Genomic DNA, 18,717 nt, shown 5'->3' with positions numbered 1-18,717 from the left:
TTCTTTTTCCATTGATGTCTCATGTGTCACAAATTCTTATATGTAAATATATTCTGTCAAAATCCCAATGATATTTTTCACAGAAATAGAACAAGCAATTCTAAAACTTGTATTGAACCACAAAAGACCTTGAATAGTCTGAACAATCTTGAGAAAGAAGAACAAAATTGGAGGCATCACACTCCCAGATTTCAAACTATATTACAAATCAATAGTAATCAAAACATTATGGTATTGGCATAAAAACAGACACACAGGTCAATGTAACAGAAGAGAATGCCCAGAAATATACCTTTTCACATATGGTCAATTAATTTATGATATGGTCAATTAATTTATGACAAAGGAGCCAAGAACATACAATGGGGAAAGGACAGTCTCTTCAATAAATGGTGTTGGGAAAACCGGACAGCTACATGCAAAAGAACGAAACTGGACCACTATCTTACACCATACACAAATATTAACTCAAGATGGATTAAAGACTTGAACATAAGAACGGAAACTATAAAACTCCTAGAAGAAAACCGAGGTGATAAACTCCTTGATTTTGGTCTTGGTAATGATCTTTTGGATCTGACAACAAAAGCAAAAATAAACAAGTGAGACTAAAACTAAAAACCTTCTGCACAGCAAAGGAAACCATCAAGAAAATGAAAAGGCAACCTACAGAATGTGAGAAAATATTTGCAACTCATATATCTGATAAGGGGTTAAAATCTAAAATATATAAAGAACTCATACAATTCAATAGTAAAAATGCAAAAAATCTTATTTAAAAATGGTCAGAAGATCTAAATAGACATTTTTCCAAAGAAGATATACAGATGGCAAACAGGTATATGAAAAGATGTTCAATATCACTAATCATTAGGGAAATGCAAATCAAAACCACAATGAGACATCACCTCATACCTGTCAGAATGGCTATTACCAAAAAGACAAATAAATGTTGGCAAGGATGTGAAGAAAAGGGAACCTCTGTGCACTCTTGTTTGCCTTGCTAAATGGAGTGACCTTGGGTTCCTCCTTAAAATTTGGTCAGCTAGTGGTTTTCTGGTCCTATAAGGCAGATCCAAGCCAGTATACTCACTTATCTGAGCTTCCTGATTCTTTCCTCCACCATTTGCAACAGCAGTTTTGCATTTTTACTTCACTCTGTGTTGGTCATTGCTTTTTCCAATCTTCTGAGAGGTATGCCACCAACAATTTAGAGTCATCTGCTAGGCCCTTGTAGGGTATTATCTTATGGCTATGATGGAGTGCTCCCATATCCACAAACTTCCCCTTCACAAACTTTATATTCTGTTCTCCCTCAGTCAAGCACTCTCAGGGGCCTCTGTTAGACACATTCCCACAGGTTCTGCCAATAAATTCTCTCTAGGTCCTGAGGCTCCTTCAATATGTAGTATCATCTCCCTGTGGCTGGTCCAGCACTTTTCTGATTGAGCTATCCTGAGATTTGATGCTAGTTATGAGTCTGGTGGCCAGGAGGGGAAGTGGAAACATATCTTAAAGAGGACTCTGCACTATTTTATAAGGCCTCATTTGAAATCTCTTCATAGTCTTCAAGAAGGGTGGGGGTAGGAGGCCCTATCTTCAATAGAGAAATAGACCACTTCTTCAGGATCAGAGGGTTCACAGGAATCAAAGTTCGAAGTACATCTACACAGTGATATCTTTATCCCAAGTCTCAAAGTCACATTCTTTGCCCATTAAAGCCCCAACTCTGACTTAAAGGCTTGCCCAGGCTGAGAAGTCAGCCTTCTTATAGTCCTGCACTATTGCAATTAAGTCCTATGCCCCATTTCAGCTGTTTCTGCTCCCACCCCATCCCAGCTGCAGGAGTTAAGCCCTTCTGACTCTCATGTTTTGCTATAAATTTTTGACCAATAAATCTGTCTGTAATTTTCTCTCTTCAGCTACTTCTCCAATTCCAGAGACCTTATAGTCATTAATTTCCCACAAATTAGTCTCAAATGCTGACTCATTGTGCCAATTAGCACATCCCCTCCCACCTGAATTCCACCGCAGTTCATTACAGATGGAAATCTTAGCAGTCACACTATGTAGCATAGCAAGGATTATCAATTCTCCACCTACCTTCAGCTCTGGGGTCCTCATTGCCATCCAGACAGCAAGTGAGCCAGCTCCAGAATCCCGTCCTCATGGTAGGCTTCTTAAATTCACCTCTGGAGCCAGTGGTCTTAAGTTGGGTTCCTGAGCAGCTGGGACTGAGATGTTCTTAAGTGATTGAGAAAGTGCTCTCAGGATAAGAGGAGCGGTAAGAAGCAGAGGAGGATAGGAGTAGAAAGCTTAAACAAGACTGTGGTACCTGCTGAAGACTAGTTTCAGTTTGACTCCACAGAGAGGCCGGAGTTGTATCACAACAAGGCAAGGAGGCCAGCCTTTTGTACCACGAAGTCTGCTGCCATTTGTTGAGCTCTGCCCTGGGTGGGAGGGGGCGTTGCCTCCGGGGCAATGAGACTTCTTTTTGGCTGAGGACTATTTTCAAGAGTTGGGACAGCTGTGAATTGTTATCAGTCAACAGGAGGCTGGGGATGGGTGCACTGTCTGTAAAGAGGATCCAGGTGGGGCACTAAGAGAAACCATCACACTAACATTTAATGGGTATGTACCTTATGCTAAATTCTTTTTCATTGACTGTCTCATTTAAACTTCACAAGTCCAGAAGGGAGATATTAAGATTGTCTCTATACTACAGATAAGGAAAATGAACGTTGAGAGTTTAAATGACTTTCTCATGGTTACAAAATGAGGGTTCACGTTTTCAGGTGTAATAAACTTGTAGATGAAAAGGAAATACCTCAGCTTGTGTATTTGTGAAATGAGAACACACAGAATCCATTTAGGATCATATCTTTGGAAGCTTAAACTAGGGACTCTAGAGTTAGCCAATGGGAATCAAATCCTGAGTGTTAGTGCTTTTCAATAATGTTGCCTCTTGAATATAATTGTGATTCTTATTCCCTAAATATACTTGATCTCATGTTGATTTTGTTTATGTGCGTGTGTGTATCAACTTAGTTACTCATAATATTTAATTAGTTGAAACACCACATTTCCCAACTCCTTAGGATAACAGGTGTTAAAAATTACTAAGAAATTCTCCATTACGTGGTGGAAAAGCCGAAAAAATAGTCTAGGCATGAGATTAATAATTTATTTAGCTTTGGCTGTGTTAAGCACTTTATGTCCATTTTCTCATTATGAAACAAGTATTAGCATCATATCCCACAATATAGATAAGAAAACTGAAACTATGGGACGTTTATTAACTTGCTCCAAATCACAGAACTAGGAAGGGATGGGTCTGGGAATTGAACCAAAACCACCATCTGACATCGAAACTACTATTGGATGTTAAGGAGAAAATGGCACATCATAGATTCACGTATATAGAGACAACTGGTGATACACATTTCAGTATAGGTGAAGGAAATTTTCCACCTTCTCAACTCTTTTTCACATGAACCAAATCTGAAGATGGAAAATTTCAGAAAACACTCATTCACTCAGCACATCACTGAGCAAGAGAACATTTCTGAGACAAGGAAGAATTGTTAATAATGACCTGTTAAAAAGTATTTTTCTAGAGGCAGTGCCCTGAACTGACACAGGATTGATTGGCTCTGATTCCACAGCTTGAGTGAAATCACCAAATCAGGTTCTCTGGCCCAGATGAGGATGAGGTTTTGTGGCTGGAGTGGCTATCTATCATCATGGAAACCATGCTAGCCACTTGCCCTGGATGGTGGCCTCTTCGGAATGCTCCTGAGGTTTTCTTTGCTTCCTCTTCCCACTCGCCACCTCCCACCCCTAATTAATTAATCCCCTGCTGAATCCCTCTATTTTCTGTTTCCTGGAGTCACTCTTCAAAAGGAAACAAGGTTGTTCCACTGTTGGCAGAAGGCCACTTCTGTTGTCCTAGACAAGTTACTCAGCCTTTCCAGGTATCAATTTCCTCATTTGTGAAAGAAGAATAACCCACTTCTTCAGATCGTTGTGGGGGATACATTCATTTTATACGTAAGTACATGGTGTGTGTGTGCGAGCCTAGGACAAAAGATTTCTGAATACATTCAGATACCTTCCCTACACCTCACCCTGACATACATACACTACCATGTGTAAAATAGATAGTTAGTGGGAAGCTGCTGTATAGCACAGGGAGATCAGCTCCCAGCTCTGTGACCACCTAGAGGGGTGGGATGGGGGGTGTGGGAGGGAGGCTCAAGAGGCGGGGGGGTGGGATATGGGGATATATGTATATGTATAACTGGTTCACTTTGTTATACAGCAGAAACTAACACACCATTGTAAAGCAATTATACTCCACTAAAAAAAAAAAAAATTGGAGGAAGGGAATATTACTTCCCTGTTCAAAACTCTTACTGGCTGTCTATGACCTATGAGATTAAAAACGAACCCTGCCTGTATTCAAAACCTTCCACAGCATGGCCCCCAATGTCCTTCCCATCCACCTTTCCCATGATACCCCACCTCTCACTAGTCACTGAATGTGATCTGCATTTGCTCACCTTTATGCTGTTCTCATGTCCCTCTCTCTACTTGTACTAGCCTCTCCCAATTTTGCCAAAATCATATCCATCACTTTAGTCTCAAACAGTGTGGAAATTCTATGCAAATCAGATTTCAGTAAATTATGGAAATTGTGAGAATTCCATTCCTTCAATGTATCTTATCATTTGTCATGGGTGAAACTTGAATTTTAAAAATGTTCCTTGATGTTATCAAACCATGTATTTTAAGTGTACAACTTGATGGATTTTCATGAAGTACACACACCCATGTAACTATCTCCTGGATGAAGAAATAGAGTATTATAAATATCCAGGTAGCCTCCCTCAAGCTGTTACCTGAAAACTGGATTCGCTTTTTGGTGGGTGTCAAGCCAAGACACAACCAAGCCAAAGAGCAGGAGAAGGAAGGATTTATTACTCACAACAAGTTGGGAGAACACGAGGAAATGTCCTGAAGTAGTATTTCCCTGAACAGCAAAATTAGGGAAGTTTTAAGCTAAGGGTACTTGCATACATGAAGGGGCTTGGGCAGGATAGTATGTGCATATTCATGGAGGGGCTTGAGCCAAGGAGAATGCAGCTTAGAATTGGGGCAAAGGTTGACAGAGTCCTGGCTCTAGTTGATTGAAGTCTCAAAGGTCAGCAAAGGTCAGCAACATCATTCCTTAGGTTCCAGTTAGTCTGGTGGTTGAGTACTCAAGGGGGGTTTAGAGCTTGCAGAATAGCTCAGGAATGTGCTTCAGGCTAATCTTTACCTTCGAAACAGAAATGGGAGTCTTTACAACTGATTTATTGTCCCCAATATGGTTAAGTTATTTCCTTGGCCTGGTCAAGAGCAAGCACTTGTGGCCAGGCTGAGATCACAAAATGGCTTAGGCCTCAAACGGCTTCTCTTACGTCAAGAATGTTATGTCTGGAGAAAGATAAATACTATGTCACTTACATGTGGAATCTAAAAAATACAATAAACTAGTTGATATAACAAGAAGCAGACTCACTGATATAGAGAACAAACTAGTGGGTACCACTGGGGAGAGGGTGGGGAGGGGCAGCATAAGGGTGGGGGAGTGGGAGGTACAAACTATTGGGTGTAAGATAGGCTACAAAGTGTTTGTATAAAACAGGGAATATAGCCAATATTTTGTAATAACTGTAAATGGAGTGTAACCTTTAAAAATTGTATTAAAAATGTTACATCTGGTTCTCTTCCTTCAGGAACCCCCTACCCTATCTGCCTACAATGCCCTGCCTAATTTCCACCCTCTTCTCCAAAGGTAGCTACTATCCTGATATCTAATATCATATATTAGCTTTTTCCTTTTTTAAAACTTTATATAAGTGGAATCACACAGTTTGTGTTTTGTGTGTGTGTTTGACTTCTCTTGATCACTATCGTGTTTGTGATATTTATTCATATGGTTGCATGTGGCAGTACTTCATTCTTTGTCATTTCTTTATAGCATTCAATCATGAATATGCCACTATTTTTGATCTGTTTGCCTGTTGATAGGCATTTGGGTTGTTTCTAATGGCTAAGCAGGATATGTGCTGGGAAGGTCCTCATCTGAATCAGGTGCATCTGATCAATTTCTGGTCCAGACAATGTATAATGTGACTGCAGAGTTTGGTACTGTGTACTGAGATGCGGATATATACTCATTTTCTCCCTCATCTACCCTCTCTCTAAGCTTGGTCTGAGAACACTCTGGCACTTAGAGCTGCAGAATTAAAAGAGTCAGTTACCAAATGTCTCGTGAAGTTATGTTAATAGGGCCTTAAAATAGCCAAATGGCCTATCTGTTGGGGTTTTTTTCCCTCCAATATTTAATAAGGTGTTCAGGAATTATGAGTGTGGACCCCACATAAAGAAGAGATCTATTTACTTATGTTTTTCCTAAACGATGGTGATTCACAAATTACATAATTCTAGGATGTTAGACCTGGTAGGGACTTTGAAGCTCATCTATTTTAATGCCCAATTTTGAAGTGATAAAAAAAGGCATAGATACATCAGTGATTTTTCCAAGGTAAAATATTTTAGTGGCAGAATGTGGTCTAAAACCTGACTAGAAGGGTCCTTTCCTCCACAAGATGGCATTGCAAGCCACTCTGAAGATTTTATAGCAGTAACATGCCAACCTCCCTTCCTAGAAACATGCAGGTTTCCCCACTGACGAGTAGACAAATATCCACTTTCCTTCTGGGGATGGATGAGGAGTTCCACGTTGGGGTCACTTTACACATCACTTCACCAAACACCAGTGACTTTCTTTATAGAAAATCCACCAATAGAAAATCTGATTGTACTGTGCTCCAAGACCTCACTAGAGGAAGTTACCTGGGGATGCAGGAGCAGAAACTGACTGTCCTGCATCATCCCCTTGAGAAATGTTAACAGCCGAAGGGCCTTTACTGTTCATTCCTGAAGGGAGTAGAGCACCAACAACAGCTAACTTAGACTGAGTGCTTATTACGTGCCAGGTACCTTCTAAGCTCTTTACATGCATTTGTTCATTTAATTCTCACAATTCTCAAGCAGGTATTATTATTATCCCCAGTTTACTAATGAAAAGACTATGGCACAGGGAGGCTTGGTCACTTGTATATAGTCCCACTAACTCTTATGATGAAGATATGCCCCCCACCCCGGCTAAAGTTGAGAGCCCAATGAACCTTCTGGAAGTATATGTGAAAAAAATTATGAAGGGCAACAGCCACAGATTCACAAAGTAAATGTGTCCTCTGGTGGGGACAAAGGCTCTTGTCATGAAGTCTATAGCTCTGCCATATATATGTATAATTGTGGTTTTTTTTTTTTTTTTTTTTTGGTCTTTGTAGCAAGTCTTGCATTGCTCAGACCAAAAACACTTCCTGAGAAGCCGCATACTTACTTGGAACACCCGAGAGAAAGTGACAGGCTGAGTAAAATTCCATAAGGCTTGTAGGCAGTGATAACACTCCTTCATCACTTCTGGTAATTGAGCCAATGGTGTGGGCAGTTGATTCTGGAATACTGTTTTCCCATATATCCCATTTCCTATAAACTGAAAGTGGAGCATGCCAATGGGTAAATTAATTTTTGCCAGAGGAGCATGGAGAGTCCCTCACAACATTTAGACAAAATGTCAGCATTCTCACCCCAGCTCCTGACGGCCAACACAGTCAACTGAATGGCTGCGGCCAGATTAGATTCCTCAGGACTGAGCCTGGGGTGGGCAGTTCCTTGGGAGCCAAAGGAATGAACTAGAGGAAATTCAAAGAATCAAGCCAGGACTCAATTATCAGGTAGGATATGCACAGACAGGCCTCCAGAGATAAGGTCAGGTCACTAAGCTGGGAGTTGGAGCAGGATTAGAGTGCCAGAAGGTCAGGAAAAACAAGGGCTGGGAATTCCCAGGCAATTTCCTTGAATTCAGGCTGGAATTGGTAGCTCACCCTTATAAACAAGCACGTGCATACTTAGGGTGTGGGCGCAGATGACTTGAACGTCCAGGGAAGAGTATTTAAAATCTCATCACTGTTTCAATGTGCATGTTTTTTTATTATCAGTGAGAATATTTTTCTATATGTTCCTACATGAACATTTCCTATATGTCAGTCATTTGTTTTTCAGTGGAGGCTTACTGACTAAATAACTTCAGAGGGGATGCTTGAGAAATGCAGTGGAGGCTAATATGGAATAAGCTAAAATGTCGGCTCAGGAAGGTCACCCCTCCAATACCTTCCTTCTTAGGCCTCACATTGAGATAGAACAGTATAGAGAATGCACCCTGGAAAGACACTAGGTCAGACTCCCAGGTCTACACTTTATTAGCTGTAACTCTTGCTTTCTGAGCCTCAGCTTCACCATCTGTAAAATGAAGATGGCAATGCCCACTTTATAGGCTGTTGTTATTCAATAAGATAACATGGATAAGGTCCACATAAGATACCTGACCTGTGTCTTTCTCACTGCTCTTCCTTTAGCCTTCTGAAGGAAGGCTGCCATCATGCTAAGACAGAGCAATGGGTAAGATGTTGATCTGAGGTTTGATCCAGCCAAGGACATATTCCACAGGCATTCAGGAGCCTCTTTGCATACAATGATCTCTCCAATGGCATTTGACTCAGTCCCTTTCCCAGATCTAACCCTGTTAGCATCAGAATTCCTCAAAACATTAAATAAGACAAAGAAAATCCTAGTATTATAAAGCTCTAAACTTAATGTAGTATTTCACCCAATACATAGAATCTTTATTGCCCCCCAAAAAGAAATAAGTTTTTTAAAAATAGGTGATTGTGACTATACATTGTAAATACATATTAGCAAAATAATTTTGTTTGATTAATATAGCCTTCTAAGTGTTGGCATTCACTGCCCCACACTGCAGCCGAGCGTGCTTCACACATTCCTCAAATCTTGGAAGAGCCACAGAAACCCATCTTGGTTCTTCACTTTCTGTCTATAAAGCAGGACCAGTTAGGGGAAGGAGCGTATTACTGGGAACTCTCTTCTGTTCCCTGTGCTTCATTGAGTACCTGTTGGGAGACCAAGAAAGATGCATTGCAGCTCTGGTGCACCCGTTTCCATCAAGCAGAATCAAAAGAACTTAAACAGATCATAAAGGTGGTCATATGTCAAACTCACTCAAGATAAACGAAAACATTTTCCTGGGTGCCTTCTGGACCCAGGTCTTCAGAAGTATATGTAACTGCTGCCTTGGAATATTGATTTGAACTGATCATTCCACATCTTAGCCTCCAAACCCCAATTTCTTGTTCGTTGATTCAATGACCGTTGAGTAATTATAGCTGCGATGACCCTATTTCCAAGAATAAGACCACATTCTGAGATACTGAGGGTTAAGACTTCAACGTATCATTTTGGGGGGGACATAATTCAACCAATAAGACTCAAGATCTTCATTCCTTATATGAAAATAAAAGTATATTCCTTGTGGAGCCGTCCTACATTGTTGGTGGGAATGTAAATTGGTGCAGCCACTGTGGAAAACAGTATGGAGATTTCTCAAAAAACTAAAAATATAATTATCATATGATCCAACAATCCCACTCCTGGGTATATATCTGAAAGAAATAAACACTAATTCAAAAAGATACATGCACCCTAATATTCATAGCAGCATTATTTACAACTGCCAAAGTATGGAAGCAACCTAAGTGTCCATCAACAGATGAACAGATAAAGAAGATATGGTATATATATATATACAATAGAATACTACTCAGCCATAAAAACGAGTGAAATTTTGCCATTTGTAGAAACATGAATGGACTTGGAGGGCATTATGCTAAGTGAAATAAGTCACACAGAGAAAGACAAATACTGTATGATAGCACTTACATGTAGAATCTAAAAAATGCAACAAACTAGTGAATAAAACAAAAAAGAAGCAGACTCACAGATATAGAGAACAAACTAATGGTTACCAGTGTAGAAAGGGAAGGTGGGAGGGGCAATATTAGGGTAGGGGGAAAAAAGGGTTATTATGGGATTATATGAAATCATGTGTGTGAAAATTTGAAAATTGTAAAGCACTGTAAAATTTAAAGAATCTTTCATTCAATAAAGAAATAAATAAATAAGTCTAATTAAATGTGAAAAAAGTACATTCCTTGCAAAGTTGTTATGAGAATCCTGTGTGAACTTATGAAAAAATAACTAGCATAATATCTAACACATAGTAAATGAGAAAAGTGAAGAGGAATCAAAGCCTGTCATCAAAACTGTATTTTGATTGTCACTATCTGATTCCCTCTGAGTTATTTGCCAAGAAATCTTGGTGGAGAGGTCTTACCAAGTTCTGTGACTCTTTAATATTGTATTCACTGGTGACCCTGATTCAACATATACTGAGCACTTTCTGTATGTTTGGCATTATACCAGGTACAGAGGTACAGGAGAGGAGACCTGAGGCCACCTCTGTGATGTTCTGAGGTGGTTTGTACTCCAGGATCAACCCATCATCCCAGGTAGTACTCAAATCTAGAAGCCATGGTCTGGAAAAGGGGTCAGCACACTATGACCCAGGAGCCAAATCCGGATTACTGACTGTGTTTGTAAACAAAGTTTTATTGAAAGATAGCCATGTCCATTTGTTTATGTATTGTCTATGGTGACTTTTGTGTTACCATGGCAGATTTGAGGGATTGTGACAGAGGTAGGCCCACAAAGCCTAAAATATTTACTATCTGGTTTTTCACAGAAATGTTACCTTTTGCATAGTCCAGACCTTGACTTATACTCTTCTTTTCTTTTTTTTTTTCCACTGAAGGAGACTTATAGTCTTCTTAGTCTATAAGCCTACCTTGAAATTTAAATTTCTTTTCTTTCTTGAATTTAAATTTCTTTCTCTTCAGCTACTGCCCTGACTTCTCTGACAACTTTGATTTGTCTAGTTTTGAGGCTCAGAACCTTGGGGTTATTCATTCATCATAATGTATCAATATTGGTTCACCACTTGTAACAGATGTACCACACCAATGCAAGAAGGTAATAACAGGGCATGCATTCCCCACAGTGCACTCCAGGCCTCGCTTTGTTTTGTTTTGTTTTTTTTTTAAGACCCCCTCTTTTGTTTTTTGGCCACACAACTCATCATGTGAGATCTTAGTTCCCTGACCAAGGATCGAACCTGTGCCCCCTGCAGTGGAAGTGCAGAGTGTTAACCACTGGACCACCAAGGAAGTCCCAAGGCCTCTCTGTCTTAAACCTGGTATTTTGCTTATTGCATTCCTTTCCTGGATCCTATTGAATAATTTGTGATCCCTTTTTAAATTTGAAAAGATATAACACAGAAAAACTCATTCTTCAGCAAATATTTGTTGAATACCTATTATATACTAATTATATAAGTATTAATATAATAATACTAAAGGACTGGAACATAGTAGTTCAAAATATTTCTGATGAAATTTGAAAGTTACATTAGTTTGTAATAGATGGTATTTTTCCTCAAAATATTCATTGCCTCTTCCATAGGGCCCCTGCCTATGGGAGGATGACCTATCTCTGCTCGTGGCAGGCATGGTTGTGTGACTTGCTTTGGTCATTGGACTATGACTGGAACTGACAGTCCTACCTCTGAACAGAGCTTTAAGAGCCATTTTGTGGGCTTCCCTGGTGGCGCAGTGTTTGAGAATCTGCCTACCAATGCAGGGGACACGGGTTCGACCCCTGGTCTGGGAAGATCTCACATGCCACGGAGCAAATGGGCCCGTGAGCCACAACTACTGAGCCTGCGCGTCTGGAGCCTGTGCTCCGCAACAAGAGAGGCCGCCATAGTGAGAGACCTGCGGCCTGCGCACCGCGATGAAGAGTGGCCCCCGCTCGCCGCAACTAGAGAAAGCCCTCGCACAGAAACGAAGGCCCAACACAGCCATAAAAATAAATTAATTAATTAATTAATTTAAAAAAAAAGAAAAAAAAGAAACACCTGCTTTTGACATTAAAAAAAAAAGAGCCATTTTGTGGTTCTTCACCACCAGCTCTTTTTCATTCAGACATGAAACTCTTACATTTTAGATAGGGGTTGCTTTTTTTAGATAGGAGCTGCTTTTACCTGGAATGGAAGAGACATGGAACTGAGTCAAACTTGACCCCAGTATGGACACGAGAAATAAACCTCTGTTGTGAGCCACTAGGGTTCTGAGATCTTTATTGCCACGTAGCCCAGATTCTGAGATCTTTATTGCCACGTAGCACAGACTGATGGAAAAATCACTGATTATATTTTCTTCACATTTTTTTAACATTTAAGAGTTATTTTTCTAACTTTAATATTATGGATGATAATTTACAACTTAGAGATAATCAAAATAAGGCCTAGAAATAAATGTCACTTGTGCATTAAATGGAAGTATCCAAAATTCTAGTTGGCAACTCAGAGTACTGTGCACATGGTGCCTAGTTATGTAAATCCTATTTGACTTAAACTGATGTGTACTATCTAACATTTTACACTACTTGCTTTATTCATGTATCTGTGTATCCATCCAATGATCCATCTTATTTTCTGAAGTATTTTAGGTAAGTTTCAGGCATCAGTACACTTCACCCCTAAACACTTCAGCATGCACATCATTAACTAGATTTCAATATTTGCTTATGATTTTTTCCTTTTGAGGTAAAATTTATATATAATGTACAAATCTTGCGTATATCATTCAATAGGTTTTGCTAAACAGATAACTCCTATGCAACGCAAATCTCTGTCAAGATACTGAACATGACGATCACCCCACAAGATTTTCCCTGTTTATTTTAGCTCATATATTTGCTGTGTGTATGTGCTTCTGAATGTTGCATATATTTTTATTCTGAGCTTTATATATTTAAGGAGAGATTTAAATATATTCATCGAATTCACACTAATATGTCATGTCTTTAGACCTCACGAATGATACACTTTAACAGGAGTTTGTTTCTCAAAAAGAACTTTTAGCATCTGATAATCTCTCTATATATTTTTTCCAGGCCATTATTTTTCTTTCTCTGCCTTTGCTTTTTGAATGATAATTTTGTTTCTGTGATAACCATCCAACAGGAATGTCCCTACCACATTAAGCAATGTAATCATTTCCACATAATTGAAGCTTTGGCAATCTCATGTTCTACAAGAGACATTAGAGGGGCTGGGATGTGTTTTTCTGATACTAATCACAACACAATTATATTGGCTTAGACTGGCTAGGGCTGAGGCTGGTTAGTAAAAGTAGGATAACTGCAAATAAGAGAGGGAAAAAAAGGTTTATCCTATATGTTTGTGGCTGTACACATGTGACAGACTGGAGGAATAAATAGTAACAGCATCAGTAGAGAAACTGGGCCAGCATGGAAAAGGCAAGGGCAGGTATAGGGATAAACATGGGCTGGTTTTTATACCACTTAGAATGTGGCCTTAATTTTCTTCTACTGCTTCCCTGCTCCCATGCCTTTTTGGCCTCTAAGATAACAGGTACCCATATCACACACACAAAAAATAAACATTGTAGAATAGCAGTCTGTTTACATATTATTATACAATATGGATGTAAAATGCCCATACCTAAAATCTATAGATATGAGGGATTGATTCATATTGTATTCATACAGGGAGAGGTAGCTATTACTGGAAATTAGAACAGTGAAAGATGGTTTCTATTTATTAAATTCACTCTTAAGTACCATTCCAGTTATCTTTCTCAAGACATTTGTCTTTCAGAATTTAGGCACCAAGATTTAAAGGATTGAAATCAGATTTTTCAGAAATTACAAATTAATGGAAACTAATATGCATCCTTTTTTTCCAGGAAGTCTTCAATGGAACCAAGTTTGGGAAGAACAGAATTGCTGGACAATGTATAAATCCTGTTTATCATAAGGTGAAGTAATTCACGACTGAATTGAGGTATCTCACCACATTTTAGTCTTAATAATCTTTTCATAATGATCTTTCTTACCTGTAATTTAAAAGGCCAGAAATAGAAGAATGAGGAAAGAGACGACAGACAACATGAACAATCTATAAAATCACCTAAGATCCTTATCTCTATATGTCCTCTGAAGGTTCCTTTTATCCCAGCTAACTGTTTCCTCCACTCCAGGTACCTTCCTGGCTTCCTGTTGAGATATTCCTTGGACTCCCTGAATGTGAAACTTAGCTCAGACACAAATTAGTAGGGAGGTTATTACAAGCTTGAAGGCAGGGTCAAAAATCCCTTTAAAGAAGTAATTCTATTATCAAATCATTCTCCCCAGCCCCTACTTATCGCAAACTCCATCACTGAAAATTAAATGTATCCCCCGCATTTATTGAAATACAGAAATGTATTTATTTTGTAATTAGAAATAGACAGTGGAGACATGATTGTTCTCTTTAGATATCTGAAGAGCTGTCATTTCTAGGATGAACCTCTTTTTATATCTCCCTGAGGCACAATTAAGCCTTATAAGTAGACTTAACTATAGGCCAATTGAGGGCTACTCTAGGGAAAGCATTTCTAATAACTAGAGCAGTCAGATGGTAGGATGGAATACCTAATGAATATGAGAGATTTCTATCATTTGAACCACTCAAACTCTCAAGGAAGAGCTTAGGTGACCACCTGTATGCGTTTCCTGCACACAGTGGCCCTTTATAAAAATTTTGACCTGAAAATACTTAAACCCAAGGACTTTAAATCAGACTTTCATTGATCCAGGCAAAATTGTCTACATATTTATCATATCAGATTGGATGTCATAGTCAAGGGTTTGCAACTGATACATATATTTCTTACTGACAGTAAGCTTGCTCTGGGGACTTCCCTGGTGGTGCAGTGGTTAAGAATCTGCCTGCCAATGGAGGGGACAGGGGTTGGAGCCCTGGTCTGGGAAGATTCCACATGCTGCAGAGCAACTAAGCCCGTGTGCCACAACTACTGAGCCTGTGCTCTAGAGCCCACAAGCCACAACTACTGAGCCCGTGTGCTGCAACTACTGAAGCCTGCACGCCTAGAGCCTGTGCTCCGCAACAAGAAGCCACTGCAATGAGAAGCCTGCACACCGCAATGAAGAGTAGCCCCAGCTCGCCGCAACTAGAGAAAACCCACACGCAGCAACGAAGACCCAATGCAGCCAAAAATAAATAAATACAATAATAATTTTTAAAAAAATAAGCTTGCTCTGGGTTTATGAGATCCAGTAAAGATGGAGTCACATCAAACTTTGTCTCATATTATTCACCAGTTGACCGTCTGTCAAACGTATATTGTAGGCACTGGTCTGAACATGTGAGATAAGAGCCTCAAAATACTCAAAATATCAGAGCAGGGTATACTTTTGGGAATTAGACAGCATACTGCTAATAAGACAACCTGTGTATGTGATTGCAAAATTCTACAGATAGTCTTAAAGAAGTTATCACTTGGTCCATATTCATATCCTACGCTTATTGCAGCTTCATATTTTCTCTTTAGCAAGGTTTGTAGGAGGACATTGTTATTCTTGCTGACATTATCTTAGAACAGGTAAGGCTATACATTGTCATACCCCTCTTTTTTCCAATAAGAAATAACCTCAAAAACGGCATGGCCCAAGATCTATGGTAAGAAAATTAAGCTTCTTTAAAATTTGACTTCCAGCAAAGTTTAATATATGTGTACTATATGTGTAACTCATGCTGCTTTGAAGTTGAATTTGTGGTTATTCCACTGAGTCTATATTAAAATAATTCCCTGGTTGTATTCATTATGCTCATTGGATTTGGTGATTTATTATTAAACTTCTTAGAGTTAATTATGTTTATTGCTCCAGTCCTCTCTGAAGGAAACTGGGGAATTGTCTTTCTCATCCTTAATTAGGAAATCATAAAATGCAATTCTGAGAACATGGGAACTGTTTTCCTTCACTCAGTAAGACTGACCCACCAAGTTTATTAAATAAAAATGTCTCACGATACCAGATAAAATGTTTTATCTTTACTATTAACATGTAAAAGTATATTCTGTTAAATAGCAAATCAGCTTTTCTCAACTCCTGGTTCCTCATTTTACATTTTTAAGGGCAGAAAGGTTATTGAGGTTACTGTTGTTTTTTTTTTTTTTCCCTCTGCTAAAAACATACTTTTCTTTTTAAATGACAAAATTGTGTTGTAAGGTTATAAATGTGCTATTAGTGTGCTAGGACTTCTATAAGAAAATACCACAAATTGGGTGGCTTAAACAACAGAAATTTATTGTCTCACAGTTCTGGAGGCTGGAAGCCTGAGATCAAGGTGAGCGCAGGGTTGGTCTTTCTGAGGGTTGTGAAGGGAAATCTGTTACAGGCCTCTCTCCTTAGCTTGTAGATGGCCATCTTCTCCCTATATATGTCTGACTCTGTGTCCAATTTTCCCCTTTTTATAGGGACATCGGTCTAAGAACTTCATTTGAACTGTAAGTCTTTACAGAGTAAAGCCAAGTCAAGTCACATTCTGAGGTAGTGGGGGTTAGGACTCTAACATTATTTCTTTTGGGGGGACACAATACAACCCAGAACAAATGTCATCATGGAAAATATCCTACAATGTGAGTTACTTGTCCAGCAACATTTTTGATTTATTAAAAGGAGCTGGAAATATCTTTGCAACCAATTTTGCTTCTTTTTTTCCCTACATTTTAAGCAGAGAAGATAACATGGTCTCAAAATATATAAAGTAAAAATGGTCAAAACCAGAGAGAAATAGACAAGTCCATAATCGCAATGGGAGCTTTTTATACATACTTCTTTTAGCAATTTATAGAACAAGCAGTCAAAAACTTAAGGATATAATACCAGGAAAGAATAATCAAGAAAATTGACTTAATGGACAAATATAGAACATTCTACCCAAGACTTCAGAATATACTTTCTTTTCAAGCACACATAAAACATCTACAGAAATTGGCCATAAACTGGCCCATGAAGAAAGTCTCATCAACGTTCAAGTGAAAGAAATCATATAGACTAGATAAAATATATTATTGACCCTAATGCAGGTAAGCTAGAAATGAATAATGAAAGGTAACCAGAAAATTCTCATATATTTGGAAATTTAGCACATATTCTAATAACCCATGGTCAAAGAAGAAATGACAACAAATTAGGAAATATTTTGAATTGAACAATATGAAAATGTACAATCCAATATTGTACAGTTTAGCTAAAGAAATCCTTAGAAGGAAATTTATAGCCTTAAAGCCATATAGTAGAAACAAAGAAAGACTGAAAATTAATGAGCAAGAATTCTACCCTTCTAGAGAGTTTATAAAAGGACTAAAAAATAAGTACAAGAAAAGTAGAAGATGAGTGAAGTCAGACAGAGAAAGACAAATATATGGTATCACTTATATGTGGAATCTAAAAAAAAAGGGCACAAATGAACATATCTACAAAACAGAGTTACAGATGTAGAAAATAAACTTGTGGTTACCAGGGGGTAAGGGGGGAGGGATAAACTGGAAGATTGGGATTGACATATACACATTACTATATATAAAATAGACAACTAATGGGGACCTATGGTATAGCACAGGGAACACTACTTGATACTCTGTAATGGCCTGTATGGGAGAAGAATCTGGAAAAGAGTGGATATATGTATATGTATCACAGATTCACTTTGCTGTACACCTGAAACTAACATAACATTGTAAATCAACTATACGCCAATAAAAAAAAAAAAAAGCGATTTGCCAATGGGCCAGGGTGGGGGGAAGAAAAGTAGAAGCTATGAAATAGTAAAGGTAAGAGAGAAATTAATCAGATAGAAAACACATGTATAGTAGAGAATCAACAAAACAAAACAAAAAATTTAGGACTAATAAAATTAACAGGCCTCTGGTGAGACTTTTCAAAAAAAAGACAAAATAAATGTCCAATATAAGGAATGAAAAAAGAGACCACACTAGAGATCCTGCACACATTAAACATATGGTAAGAGGAAAACCTAAGAAACTCCTTCAGACAGAAATTCTTAATGTCTTATTCTCTCCACTCACTAGCTCAGAGGAACTGCCCAAATTACTGCTTAAAATAGGTGGATTATTGGATAGACATTTATCCTATAGATTTCTTGGCAGCAATAATATGTGAACCATCTCCTAATAATTAATGCAAATGAGGGCCACAGGAAGTTCCTACAATTAAATTTTGGGGGTAATCCTCAAGTCTCCTTTAAATCAATAGTGTCTGTTCTTTTTTCTCACTAAAATGTAATTAATTCTCCCAACGCATAGTAAAAGAGACCAATTTTTAGTTTCACTCTCCTTCTCTCTCATGGAGGTGGAGACAGTACAGGTGCAAACAAAAATGCCATTAAGAAGCCAAATGTTAGAAAAATCGAAATTAATTTGTCCCTGAATAATTAAAGTTCTTTTATTATACAAGCATAACTTGAAATATTGAACTAAGGGAGCCATTACCAAGAGGCTGGTAATTTTATATAGAAGTGGTAATGAACTTTAACATATGTAACTCAGCAATATGCAACTTTTGTATTCTTAAATTACTTTTTAACCTTTGAGAGAATTTCCAGTTTTATCCTTGCATAAATCAAGATAACAGCCAATGACTTAGCACTACAGAATATTTGGGTTCAACATGGCATCACTGGTGGCTCTACATGCTCCTTACTAGACTGACATTTCCATAAAATTAGGAATACATTTATGA

General features: G+C 38.4%; 1 protein-coding gene across 2 annotated transcripts in view; it reads right to left on the bottom strand.

The window, feature by feature from the left end:
- Positions 1-3,266: 3,266 nt before the first annotated feature.
- Positions 3,267-18,717, bottom strand: part of ZNF648 (zinc finger protein 648) — a 42,696-nt gene continuing 27,245 nt past the window's right edge. For both annotated transcript variants that reach the window (XR_014266910.1, XR_014266911.1), the window contains one exon: positions 3,267-9,083. The gene's annotated coding sequence lies outside the window, so the exon portion shown is untranslated. The remainder of the gene's footprint in view (positions 9,084-18,717) is intronic.

This window comes from Balaenoptera physalus (genome assembly GCF_965194825.1).
Source record: "Balaenoptera physalus genome assembly, chromosome: 1".
Lineage (NCBI taxonomy): Eukaryota > Metazoa > Chordata > Mammalia > Artiodactyla > Balaenopteridae > Balaenoptera > Balaenoptera physalus.
This window is presented reverse-complemented; position numbering and strand designations above follow the sequence as displayed.